A 12,556-nucleotide genomic window follows, 5' to 3' on the forward strand; every position below is an offset into this window, starting at 1 on the left:
TTCTCATTTTGCTGACAACCAATAAAAGCCTTGTCACGGGTCCCAAATGCAGGGATCACTCATTTGAGTTACTTGCTTACGGCTCCTGGATTAAGTGATAAGTAGCTATAAGGACTTCCCTGTATTTGCATAAAGAGCCAGGTTACATCTCTCTTCTCCCACCATCTTCCAGATGCCCTATGTTAGGCAAATTAAATTATGCTGTCTTTCCTTAAAAGATGTAAAACAGAGCAGCTCAAGCTTTACCTTAGGGGAGCTTTAGCTCATTCAGTGGGGTTGCTTTATATTAAGTAAGAAAGAATGATCATCTGTGCCCTTTCCAGAAAAAGCTAACTTTTGGAATATTCCTGTTTCTTCAGAGATAGAATAATAATTTCTGGAGAAAATATATTGTCATAACCATATTTTGTGAAGCTTGTCAGGATAAATCAGAAATTAGTGGACTAGGGCTTGAAATTTTAGCATCAAGTAGTTTCAGAGTAAACACCATAATAATTTGAAAATTATAAACTAATGAAATCTTCCAAATTGTTGGAAACAATAAAAATTAGTCTTATATGTACTTTCTAATATTGAAAGAAACTGATTTTTTTAAACTATAACTAAATTTGCAAATTAAATACTACCCACGATCCCCTGATACCCAGAAGTCCTTAAGGAAGTCAAATAATACTGCTTGCTAGACCTAGCCTATTGGACTCTAGGATCATTAACATTAAAATATATATAATTTAGTATTTGGAGTGACAGGTATATTATGCAATTAATTTTTTGGTAATAAAATACCATTCAGTGAAGAAAGCAAGGCCAAAATCAGCAATCAAGGTGAAATAGATAGAAAGGCACAAAGAAAATTGTAAGTAGTGGTGTAATTAATGTATTTGGAGTTGTGATTATTTTGATGATTATATTACATTTTTGGTCCAATTAAAACACTTTATATTTTTATTTTTATAGGTCAAAAAATGATCAGATATCACAATTTCATATGGTTCAAGCTAATATCTCATAGTCCTCAGTATATTTTAATCAGGTTTTTGGAAAACAAAGTGTTTTTTATGTAGGAAAATTAAGGTCCTGTAACTTGGCTTTTGCCAGATATCCAAAGGAATCAACTAACAGAATATAACCTAATAGAATATGAATTACGAATTATGCTAACTCGATAGCACTCATTGAGCATCTACCACATGGCAGGTGAAGTTGTGCAAGTGTATGTATGTGGGGCAAGGTGGGGCTTAGGGTAAGAGGGAGAGCATGCTTTATAGAGATTAGGACATTTGAAGCTTGCCAAGCAGATAGGTTTTTTGGTTTTGTTTTGGGGGGTTTTTTAAGACTGATTTTATTAATTAATTTAGTTATTTATTTATTTATCAGAGAGAAAGAGTGAGCAAGCACAAGCAGGGGGAGTGGCAGGCAGAGGGAGAAGCAGGCTCCTCACTGAGCAAGGAGCCCGATGCTGGACTCAATCCCAGAACCCTGGGATCATGACTTGATCCGAAGGCAGATGCTTGACCAAGTGAGCCATCCAGGCGTCCCCTAAGCAGAGAGTTTGACTTAAGAAAGCATGGGAAAGGGCACCTGGGTGGCTCAGTGGGTTAAAGCCTCTGCCATCAGCCCAGGTCATGATCCCAGGGTCTTAGGATCGAGCCCCGCATCAGGCTCTCTGCTCCCCAGGGAGCCTGCTTCCTCCTCTCTCTCTCTCTGCCTGCCTCTCTGCCTACTTGTGATCTCTGTCTGTCAAATAGATAAATAAAATCTTAAAAAAAAAAAAAAAAGAAAGAAAGAAAGGCATGGGGAAAGATACAAAACTACCTCTTTCTGGGTTTTACTTCTATTGTCAAAGTGAAGTATTTGTTTTCTGTTACCAACAGAACCTGGTTAATGAAGATGTCCTAAGTTAATCAAGTTAATATATGAATTCCCCAACAAAGCCAGGCTTAGCCAGTAGTTTCATATGCCAATATCAACAACCAAAGCACTTTCTATCAAGGACTTCAACTGAATGAAGTTCCATGAACTGGCAATGTGGCAAAATGTTAGCTTTAATAATAAATCTGCTAATTCTTCTTCCTTGCCCATCTTGTTCAACATTACATTCCCATTCTGGCAAATAATACGCCCTCAATAAATATTTGTTGAATGAACTAATTAGCTGATGTTGGGTCTTTGATTACAGCACGATGATTCCTACCAGATAAAAGAAGTTCACCGTGTTTATTTAGTATACATAAACTTTTTAACAAATAGTACAAGTCACCAGAAATTGCTCAAATGTATCATCTTTCCCTACCAAATAACACCAATACCTCTTAATCAGATATTTTTAAATAAATTAAATCCATGGGAGCACCTGGGTGGCTCAGTGGGTTAAGTCTCTGTCTTTGGATCAGGTCATGGTCTTGGGGTCCTGGGATCAAGCCCTGCATTGGGCTCTCTGCTCAGCAGGGAGCCTGATTCCCCCCCCCCCAACCCTCCACCTGCTTGCCTCTCTGCCTGCTTGCGATAGCGCTCTCTCTCTTTCAAATAAATAAAATATTTTTAAAAATAAATAAATAAAAAGACTCATTTTTAAAAAAAGAAATATAATCAGAGCTATGTGTATACAAAAATTCTGTGTTTTCTTTTATTGCCTACAATACAGTACTATGTGGCTGCTTCATAAAATTGCTGTAAGAATTAATGAGTTATACAAGAAAGAAATTTTAAGTACAAAGGAGCCTATCCTAAGTGAAAATATTATTATAACAATTTTACCTCCTTATTCAGTTATAATACACAAAAATCTTTTTATAAGGCTACTTGTATATCAACTTCCAAATAGCCTGATTAAAAAATGTTTTAATCTGTATTTTAGGCAAAAAAGGAAATCTAATTTTAATGTGTTATCACATGATTGAAAATAAAAGCACTGTCAATTTAAGTATTTCAACTGCCAGGTTCTATAGACTAGATAATAATTTTAAATAATAGTTACATTGTTAATTGTTGAAATAATATATAATAGTCTTTTTTCTCCTCAATCATTAAAATCTTATATAATATTCCAATAATAATTTATCACTAAGACAGATATTTTTCTAAGTAATGTATCACCAAACCACATTTTGTTTCTGGTGTCATCTGCTGAAATCAATCCATGTTATAAAATGACATATTAGCTAAAAACTTGATAAACTTTGGAATGAAGTTCACTGACATTATACTAAAAATAGACTCCTTTTAATTTTTTCAACAAATTTAATATGAACATGGTGATAGAAATACATTAGGATAATAGAAATTCACCCTACATTAGGTTTTAATGAATCTTAGATATCACAATTCTTTCATATTCCAAATTTTAATTAGTCTTCAAAAATAATAACTACCATCCCTTGAACAGTCACTACATGCACAATACTTTGCTAAGCACTTATATGCTTTACTTCACAAAATCCTCACAACAAACTATACATATTAATTAGTGTCCCCATTTTATAGAAATGGAAACTGAAACTAAGAGGGTTAAGATATTCGTTGTGAACATAAGAACCAAATCTGAATGCCTCATGTCTACCTCACTACAAACCCCATAGTCTTAACCAATCATCCAATTTTAAGAAAGCAAAGTCCTAAATATAAAGACATAGCAGTCAATTAAATTGAAATATAAAGTTGGGCTGGATATGAAAAAAAGACATTACTGATTGCTTAAGACAGGAGGAACATAAACTACACTAGGAGTCTCAAGAATATATTTACAAAATAAGTGAGACAAATGAATTTTCATTTTTAATAAATCCATTTCTTTTGGCAATATTTTTAATATGACTGTAGATAATAGTCCTTTTCAGAGTTTTCCTGATGAACGTATTTTTCATTCTAGACTTAAAATTCAAAGCCTTTTAATTATGTTTTCATACCTGTGTAGTGGTTTCATTAAATAATGTACATACGTTTTTTAAGCCTTGTTAACAACAAGTTATCAAATATTCATGAAGAAATAAGGTATATCTTCTTAAGCTTTACACCAGCATTTCTCCTCCACGAGAAATTAAGTTATTTTCACATGATCAAAAAAATTCATGACACACAATTAAAAACAAACAAGAGTCACATTTTATAAGGCAGCAATTACATTCATGTGGTACCAGTGTAATTGAAAGACAGAAGACATTTCATTTGTTAGTAACACAGAATTTCTTCCAGTGGGTTTCCTAGAGCTCATTAGATATTCCCTGGCTGATTCTCCTAAGTAATTAGATTTTAACAGGATTTTCAACAGATCAGAGCAATCTCTGAGGGTGCCAACAGAAGAGTCCCCCTCTGGCCTTACCAGCAGGGCAGAGCAGATAACATCCAGACTGGGAGTTAATAGGACAATTACTGGCCTCTTTTAAATGAGTTACATTAATGCACTTAAGCTAAATGGTTCTGCATATGATTAAATATTAACATCTGCAAAATATGAAAGCATGATATGCAATCAAGTTTTGTTGTTTTAATTTCCCCAAAGAAAGACTTCAATTGTTTATACAAATGCCTTTAAATACTATGTATTAAACACTTTAGGATAAACTAACAGAAAGTCAGAAACTATTCTCACTTAAGAGTCCTAAAATATATGGACTTTTAGGATGACACTTCTGGCTATGATGAAGTAACTACAAAAATAGACATATGAAATATTTGTTTTCGGACATTGGACAACAGGCAGTACAAGACAATGATCCCTGAGAGAAGGGGAAATACAAGAAGTTGTCTCCCTGAGTTGACAGAGTTGAGAATTTGGGGAAGCCACAGTGGGACAGAGTACCCGGCAGTAAGAGAGTTCTGTAGATCTGCAGAGGATACCCTTCAAGTCTCATGCTGAGTGTTGATTAGCACATGTATAAGAGGAAACTATTCAAGGCTGAAACGAAGAACCACTGGAAGAAGAGCAGTGGAACAATTGTCAGAGCTCACACAGGGTTAGGAATATTCTCACAGCCAGAGTTAAAAACAAAACAGAACAAACACCTTATAATACATAAGGCAACAGGTAGAGAACCCAGAAGGATATTATCTCAGCAGTAGGGACAAATTAGCTCTAGACTTAAAGTTGCTCTGGTGCCACTTAACAAAACTTAAAGGCAAATCGCAAAAGGATCAATCTATTTCCAAGTTATTTGAATACCCAGAACAATGTTCAAAAATATTTATAGGAATACAAAAGAATAATGTGCTTAAACAACATAAATTCACTATGTCTAACACCCAAAATCATTAAGTTATGAAAAGACCATGGAAGATACAAAAATGACCAAAATTAAATTTCTAAAGATGAAAAATACGCTGGGTAGGATTAAGAGTATTTTGACATTGCAGACTTAAAAAAAAAAAAAAAGAACAGTGAGTTGTGAGACAGTGAGATGTGGGACAACTTCAAGCAGCTTAATACGTGAGTAACTGGGAATCATAGAAGAGAGGGAAGAAGGGATGAGGAAAACTATTTGAAGAAATAATGACCAAAAATTTTCCCATTTTGATGGAAATTATATACCCCCCAAAAATGAAGCTATACCGAGGTTCATCATAAATCAAATAGCCTAAAACGTACTTTTAAATGCAGTGTAGACACATTTTAAATGTCTCTAGCAGAAACCAAAATATATTGGTCCAGACCTGATCTAAAGTCAGTCTCATGTTTGGTTCCTAGAATACTGGCTCAGAAGATTTTTCTAAGAGTAATTTTCAATCTAATGCAAATAGTCAATTTTGCCACTAAGTATGAGAAATACTTCAGAAATTTTGTAATGAATCTTATTCTTTACTTATAGGCTTTATAAAGAAATGTTTCCTTCCTTTCCTCAGCTGCCTTCAAGGTGCTGGGTCCTGCCCAGGAAGGTAAGGCCTGGTGGGGGTAAGTCTCTCCCTTTATCCACACCAACAGCACCTCACCTGGCAGAGCCTGCTCAGCACTGACCTGCACCATGGCCTTTGTCTTAGAGCTCCCCTGCATCTACTGAGCCCTCATCCTGCAGGATGAAGTACTGGTCACAGAGATGAAGATCAATGCCTCACTAAAGCAGCCAGTGTAAATGTTGAACCTTTCTGGCCACATTTGTTTGCAAAGGGCCTGGCCCATGTGAACATCAGGAGGTTCATCTGCAATGTAGGGAGTGGTGGACCTTCCCCAGCAGGAGGTCCTGCTCCCTCCACCATTGCTGCCCCAGCTGAGAAGAAAGTGGAAGCCAAGAAAGCAGAATCAGAAGAGTCTGCTGATGACACAGGATTTGGACTTTCTGACTAAACCTCTTCTGTAACCTGTTCAATGAAAAGCTGAACTCTTAAACTAAAAATAAATGGGGGCCTCTGGGTGGCTCAGTCCATTGAGCAGTGAACTCTTGGTTCCGGTCAGAACATGATCTAAGGATTGTGAGATCCAGTGGCCATGAAGCTCCAGGCTTGAGGTGGGTCAGGTTGGAGAATTCCTCTTACCCACCCAAACCCCCCTCAACTAACTAAATAAATAAAACTTTTGAAAAAATAAAAATAAAAGTTTCTTATTCTCATTATTATTATAAGGTTACCTAGCTTTATACTCCAAAACATTACTATAAAATAACAAATTGGGCCCCAGCAAATGCAGAGGCAGGAGCCTGAACTAGACAAATAAGTGCTGGTAAGCACTGACTCTGTCCTTTAATTGGTTTTTATTCACTTGGATAAAATAGGGCACAGGATCACATAAGAAAATCATCCCACGGGGCGCCTGGGTGGCTCAGTGGGTTAAGCCGCTGCTTTCGGCTCGGGTCATGGTCTCAGGGTCCTGGGATTGAGTCCCACATCGGGCTCTCTGCTCAGCAGGGGGCCTGCTTCCCTCCCTCTCTCTGCCTGCCTCTCTACCTACTTGTGATCTCTGTCTGTCAAATAAATAAATAAAATCTTTAAAAAAAAAAAAAAAGAAAGAAAAAAATATCATCCCACTTATCAGGTCCTTACAAAATTACTGTGACCTTCGTGGCAAATTCAGGTCTTCATGATCCAGAGAAAAATGGGACCTGTGTGCATAGAGGGTCCTTACGAAGAGATGCTAACCAGCTATAACTTTTTCTTCCAGGAAAATCAAGCTAGAGGCTTAGATCAGGAGGAAAAACTTCCTGACATTAGGATGAATTAAAAACACAGATGGTTTAGAATATCGTTGTAAACTTCAAATACTATTCTGACTATATGATACGGATATATTTCCAGTAAAATATGACATATACCTGACCTATTTTTTCTGTAAGTCTGGGAACACTTGATTGGTTGAAATGATACTTGAATTACTTAGGTTGAGCCACAAGCTCCATACCAACTCTCAAACAGCAAAGCTTGGTGCATGTCTGCAGGCTCCAAAATGTGGTAATATTCAGATGGCCTTTTTGTTTTTAATTTTATCTCTATTTGTTCATTTACAAGTTTATTTCTGTAATTCTATTCTCCCTCATGGAGTTTTCAAATATCTGTGTCTTGCTTTATGTACTCAAAGTATTCCAGAGATTTCAGGTTGAAACAGAACTTTTTTCAATCTTAATTACAGTTGAAGGGAATTTGGAAAACTTGTTATCTAAAAGAATTCTTTGGGGCATCCCAGATGGTTAAGCATCTGCCTTTAGCTCAGGTCATAATCTCCAGTCCCATGGCGGGCTCACAGCTGAATAGGAAGTCTGCTTCTCCCTCTTCCTCTACCTCTCTCCCTGCTTATGCTCTGTCTCTTCCCCTCTCAAATGAATAAATAAAATCTTTTTAAAAATAAGATAAAATAATTCTTTGAGTGTATTGATCATTTTCCGAACTTTTTGTCTAAATCTGATTTTTATACACCAAAGTTTCTTTCTTTTCTTTTTTTTTAAAGATTTTATTTATTTGACAGAGAGAGATCACAAGTAGGCAGAGAGGCAGACAGAGAGAGAGAGAGGAGGAAGCAGGCTCCCTGCAGAGCAGAGAGCCCGATGCGGGACTCGATCCCAGGACCCCGAGATCATGACCTGAGCCAAAGGCAGCGGCTTAACCCACTGAGCCACCCAGGCGCCCTACACCAAAGTTTCTTAACACTAGGTACACAAAAATAAAGATCTCACAAAGATACATAGAACAAGTTAATCAATTTTACAAAATGTGTTGAAACAACCTGAGGAAAGAGATTATATTAGCCATACCGTGACCCACTAGAAAACCAGCATTTGCATAGACACCAAAGAAATCAAACAATTAGCCTAAATGAATTATAGTGGACTCCAGTTTCCCTTTTTCTAACCCCTTTTGTGAGATTTTTCAGGCGTGTTTTATACAACGAACTTGAAATACTTTGGTAGTAAGCATATTTTTGGTTGGTCCAGTGGACATTTAAGTATGTTCTATCAAAACAGAGTATTGATATAAGAAAAGAAAATGGTAATACACATAAAAGAGAACAAAGGGTAATATTCCCATGGCTAACTGCATGATTTTTTAAGTACCAGAAAGCAGAACTAAAATCTAGAAGCTGAAGCTGTGGCAAGATAAATTAGGCCAAATATAACAGTAAACTTTCTAACATTTAACTTCCTAAACTTTCTAGAGATCAAAGATCAACTGTCCTATCACTCTAAATGTGCAAATACTGACTGATCATTTGGCAGGGATTTTGTTGTGTAGGAGATTAGATTAGACAACATTTAACATTTGAGTCTTTCTAAACATTCAGATGATCTGATTCTATGATCCTAAATGCTTTGGTGTTCATACTAGGAATTTCCTTTGCCTTAATTTCTCCATAGGATGACTGTAATGCCTGTCCCTTTATTATATATAGGAAATATTGGACTATAAGGAGACCTAGGGTAGCTCTGGTTCTACCACCAATTTGTTAGGTAATTTTGAACAAATCATTTTTATTTCCTGGTTTTGGTTTTGTCATCTACAAGTGTGGCCTGGAGGCACTAAACACACGTCTCAAGAGTTCATTCCACTTTATAGACTTTGCTTTCCCAAGTCTCTGAAACTTACCTGTATATCAGCCTAGAGACTTGCTAGAATAACCAGCCAAAATTCTCTTTCTGACATACAGAAAAATGTAACATCTCTAACATTATAATTCCATGTTATCAATGTGGAAATTGTACAGTCAAAACTGACTTTTAGACACTTGATAAAATGAATGAACACTGGGTGTTATATGCAACTGATGAATCACTAAATTCTACCTCTGAAATGAAAACAAAACAAAAACAGAAAACAAAAATAACTGACTTCTCCCTGTTTTCTACAACCATACCCATTCATAGTGATCAATCATAAAGAAAGACCCTTGAAGTTTCTCTAGTTAAATAACCTTCACACATCAGCTCCAACATTCAACTTGCAGATTGTATTACCAAACACTTTACATCCCTGATAAAAATCATATTGCCCCTGCTCCCAAAGTAACTCTGTGGTACAATCTTAAGAAAGAGCAAGTAAAAGGAAACAGTCAACAAAAACAAAGAGGCAACCCATGGAATGGGAGAAGATATTTGCAAATGACACGACAGACAAAGGACTGATATCCAAGATCTATAAAGAACTCCTCAAACTCAACACACACAAAACAGATAATCATATCAAAAAATGGGCAGAAGACATGAACAGACACTTCTCCAAAGAAGACATACAAATGGCTAACAGACACATGAAAAAATGTTCATCATCATTAGCCATCAGGGAGATGCAAATCAAAACCACATTGAGATGCCAGCTTACTCCAGTCAAAGTGGCCAAAATCAACAAGACAGTCAAAAACATGTGTTGGAGAGAATGTGGAGAAAGGGGAACCCTCTTACACTGTTGGTAGGAATGCAAGTTGGTGCAGCCACTTTGGAAAACAGCATGGAGATTCCTTAAGAAATTATAAAGAGAGCTACCTTTATGACCCTGCAATTGCACTACTGGGTATTTACCCCAAAGATACAGATGCAGTGAAAACAAGGGCCACCTGTACCCCAAAGTTCATAGCAGCAATGGCCACAGTCGCCAAACTGTGGAAAGAATCAAGATGCCCTTCAACAGACAAATGGATAAAGAAGATATCGTCCATAAACACAATTGAGTATTATGCCTCCATCAGGAAGGATGAATACCCAACTTTTGTATCAACATGGACGGGACTGGAAGAGATTATGCTGAGTGAAATAACTCAAGCAGAGAGAGTCAATTAGCATATGGTTTCACTTGCTTGTGGAGTATAAGGTATAACATGGAAGACGTTGGGAGATGGAGGGGAGAAGTGAGTTGGGGTAAATCGGAGGGGGAGACAAACCATGAGAGACCGTGGACTCCGAGAAACAAACTGAGGGTTTGGGGGGAAGGGTGGGGGTGGGGTGAGCCTGGTGGTGGGTATTGTGGAGGGCACATATTGCATGGAGCACTGGGTGTGGTGCATAAACAATGAATTTTGGAACACTGAAAAAATAAAATAAAATAAAATTCAAAAAAAGAAAGAAAGAGCAAGTAAATGTGCCCTGAGCTCAAATTAAAATTTTTTGCCACTACAATATTTTAAAATATTGGTTGTACTATTTACTGCTTCTAAAATAAATATAGAGAGAATATTACCAAGAGACATGTTAAATGAACCACTCTGAGAAATATGCCAAATACAGGACAGAAAAATGACTAATTCTTTTTTTACAGCAACTCATCAAAATTGACTGTCTAGTCATTTGCATACCCCTAACTCTAAGCTAAATTTGGAAGCAATCTCACTAAAATGAGAAAACTCACCCACCAGCTTAATACTCTCTTAATATTCCAGCGTTGACATTATGATATTGTTTTGCAGTATAACTAGAGATGTGTTTTTATAGATTTCTTCTTCTAAGCTTTCATTCATTTGATCCAAAATCTCTACTTCAAAAACAATCAAAATAAAACTAAACTCTTATTTTCTGCCATAGGATTGGTTCATTGTGAAATTTAGTTGCTGAATGTTTGAAGTCATTATGGAAAAATTGACATTTCTTATTATGCAATGCCTAATTCATACTGTTCTCTACCTCTTGAAGATGTTTGCTTTTCTTTTTCTTTTAAGTAAGCTCTACACCCAACGTGGGGCTTGAACTCATGAGCCTGAGATCAAGAGTTGCATGCTCCACTGACTGAGCCAACCAGGTACCCCCAAAAGATATGTTCTTAAAGGGGTGAGACCACTAACATAACTTACCCTTCCTACCTACCATCCAGAAATATTCAGGTAAAAAGAAAAGATCTATGGATGGGTAAATAACAAGAAAAACCTACCCTCAGTAACTATTAGATTCAGAAATAAACTAAAATAATGGTGTTTGTATGGCACTTTAAACACTTTAGAATTGATGCCTATGATTTTACTTGATCTCAGGCTCATGAGCCTGAGTTCATAAGGCATGAACTCCCATTCCTAAGAAGGGAAAATGAAACAAATCACTTGACAGGTCACACAATGAGCTTGCTGTGGACTGAACTGTGCCTCAGCCCCCAATTCATATTGAACCCCTAACCCCCAATGTGACTGTATTTTGGAGACAGAGCCCATAAGTAAGTAATTAAAAGGGGCACCTGGGTGGCTCAGTGGGTTAAAGCCTCTGCCTTCGGCTCAGGTCATGATCCCAGGGTCCTGGGATCGAGCCCCGCATCTGGCTCTCTGCAGGAGAGCAGGGAGCCTGCTTCCCTTCCTCTCTCTCTGCCTGCCTCTCTGCCTACTTGTGATCTCTGTCTGTCAAATAAATAAATAAAATCTTAAATTAAAAAAAAATGAAAGAAAGTAATTAAAGTTTAAAGGAAGTAATAAGGATTGGCCCCAGATATGAAAGGATTAGTATTCTTCCAAAGACAGCACTCTCTCACTGTCTCTGGATGCATTCAAAGAGGTTAGGTGAGCATACGGCAAGATGGCAGCTGCTTACAGGCCAGAAATAGTCCTCACCAGAAACCAACCATGCTGAAGCTCTAATCTAGGACTTCCAGCCTCGTGATCTACAAGAAAATAAATGTCTGTTGTTTAATCAATCTATACTATTTTGTTATGGTAGCCCAAACTAAGAGCTAATGATCATGAAACTTCTCCTAGAACCAGTCTTCTGACTCTTTGTCTTGTGTTATATCAAAGTGATCAGTACTGAAGTACTGAGAATGGTTATTTAATTCCCAAGCAATTTTTCCTGGACTTTTAATTGTGACCACCCCAAAAGCTGCTATGTCTTCACCTTCCATCAAATAACAGAAGTATTATTGCCATGAAGATACTCCTTAGAGGGGAAAATGGAAACATCATCATTAATGTGTGACAAATTCTATGGCTTTCTCTCTAGCAATAAACTTTTAAACAATTCCTTTAAAGAAAAAAAAAACTACACTTGTTATGGGGGAATTATTTTCTTATGCTTAATGCTCCCTTCCTATGAATAGAGGTAAGCCCTCTCTCCACCACCATTCAAACTTACTTGGTACATTTTTATAAAGAATACCTCCAATTGACTCAACTCTTTTTTTCTCTTTAGATGAGCTTATCCAGCAAAAGCACAAATTTTTTGCTCTTCCGTGTTAAAAATCT

The 12,556-nt window shown here is 36.8% G+C and overlaps 1 pseudogene; it reads left to right on the forward strand.

Annotated features, from left to right (window-relative positions):
- Nucleotides 1–5,954: 5,954 nt before the first annotated feature.
- Nucleotides 5,955–6,274, forward strand: LOC131809888 (large ribosomal subunit protein P1-like; annotated as a pseudogene).
- Nucleotides 6,275–12,556: the final 6,282 nt, after the last annotated feature.

The sequence above is a fragment of the Mustela lutreola genome, chromosome 10 (genome assembly GCF_030435805.1).
Source record: "Mustela lutreola isolate mMusLut2 chromosome 10, mMusLut2.pri, whole genome shotgun sequence".
Classification (NCBI taxonomy): domain Eukaryota; kingdom Metazoa; phylum Chordata; class Mammalia; order Carnivora; family Mustelidae; genus Mustela; species Mustela lutreola.